General features: G+C 52.7%; 1 pseudogene; it reads left to right on the top strand.

Annotated features, from left to right (window-relative positions):
* Nucleotides 1–724: 724 nt before the first annotated feature.
* LOC144122222 (U2 spliceosomal RNA) lies at nt 725–879 on the top strand (annotated as a pseudogene).
* The last annotated feature ends 767 nt before the right edge of the window (nt 880–1,646 follow it).

Raw genomic sequence — 1,646 nt, 5'->3', positions numbered from 1 at the left:
CCTGAAGGGTGCATATTATACACGGATGCATCTCATTCTGCAGAGAGGGGAGTTACTGCTGTGTATAGTCCAACTCTGATTGTGTACTGGCGGCGTTGCATCGAAGTTTTAATGAATGTCAAAATAAAATCTGAGATTTAAGCGAAGCGGAGATATTATTGCTACTCTTCATTTTGCTTAGCCCTGTAGTCGACGCACAGCAAAAAAAAAAATTAACAGCCGTGTGCTGTACAATGAAAATCGGCCTTTGAAAAATAGGTTGTTCCATGAAAGGAAACGGCGCAAACATTGTCTAATCTCCTTAGACACCCCAACCGCACCATAAGAGAAAGGAGGAAAGTGGTAGTGAAAGAAGAAATAGACAGTTGCCGTAGTTTAGTACTGCTTAATAATTTAGACCATCTGTGGATCTTCAGTCGCAAAGAACACGGGCGCCACATCTTTCCTATAAGCTATCATTTTCATTATACGGAGCCGGTTGTGCTCCTTTCTTTTCGTGGAAATGAACGGCCTTTGCAAAGTTGTCAGCGCCAATGAACTCTATGAACGCCGTCGTCTCACTTGCTTTGTTTGGATATTGACTACAGTGAATGGCACAGTAACCGTCTCACATATCTCGGTGGACACCTCGGAGCGAGAGAGAGAGAGAGAAACATGCCGTTTAGCGAGACATGCCTGTAGTACTTCTCGCGTTTCAGACTCGGCTTTGCTGCGTCGTTTAGCAACACGTTCTTAGGCGATTGTCCGGACCCGTGGTGTATCTGTTATGGGTCCAAGTTTGACTTATTTTTGGAAATGTGGCGGAGAGTTTGAAGGATGCTTTACTCCCGCCACCGGTTGGCCCGGTATTGCACTACCTCCGGGATCGGCCTTGTCTTTAGCGCGTCTTTACTATCCTGTCTTTCAATTCCATTGTTCAACTCTCCTCTATCTGCACGTTGTAGCGATTGTGGCTCGGCTTGAGCCAGTGAGCAGGCCGGTGCACTTTTCTTTCTTCCTTCCTGGCAGTAACAGACAGACAGACGTTCTTCTCGTTGCTTAGGTGTCGGACGCTCGCTGAGCTTCCAGCCTTTTATGCGAAGCATACTAGCCGCACAACCGAGCTCTTCCTTGCTGCGCCGCGCGCGGCGGCGTAGCTACCACTTGACCTACATCGGCGCACCACGTGATATGACGTCACAACAGCTGTGAAAGCTGGGGCTCAACTCGTGCGCTCGCTTGCGGACGCGCAGCCTCCGCCGGCGGACTAACTCCCGCTCCTACCGCTAGGAGATACTGACGTCACGCAATTGTATAAAAGGCGACGCACTCGTTGAGTTCTGTTCTGGCATTGCGCCGTCGCCGCTTCTCCTCGGCTTGCGCCGCCGCTGTTGCGTACTCCTCCTCTTCGAACGGGCCCTGTCGCCGATCGCGCGGGAAGCTCCGCCTCCTGCGGTGCCCGTCCTCCTTTTGGGCGGGCACTCCCTTGCTCTGCGCCGGCTGCCCGCCTCCTCCGGGCTGCCTCGCTACTGCTGGGACCATGGCGGCCTCACGCCGCTCCCTTCGGACTCTCCTGGAGGACACTACCATCCACCGCCGCAGTGCCAGCCTGGGTGTTGACCCAGCTATGTTCCTTCGCCACCTGGAGGATAGCGTACAGTTCCTGC

Source organism: Amblyomma americanum, chromosome 2 (genome assembly GCF_052857255.1).
Source record: "Amblyomma americanum isolate KBUSLIRL-KWMA chromosome 2, ASM5285725v1, whole genome shotgun sequence".
NCBI lineage: Eukaryota > Metazoa > Arthropoda > Arachnida > Ixodida > Ixodidae > Amblyomma > Amblyomma americanum.
This window is presented reverse-complemented; position numbering and strand designations above follow the sequence as displayed.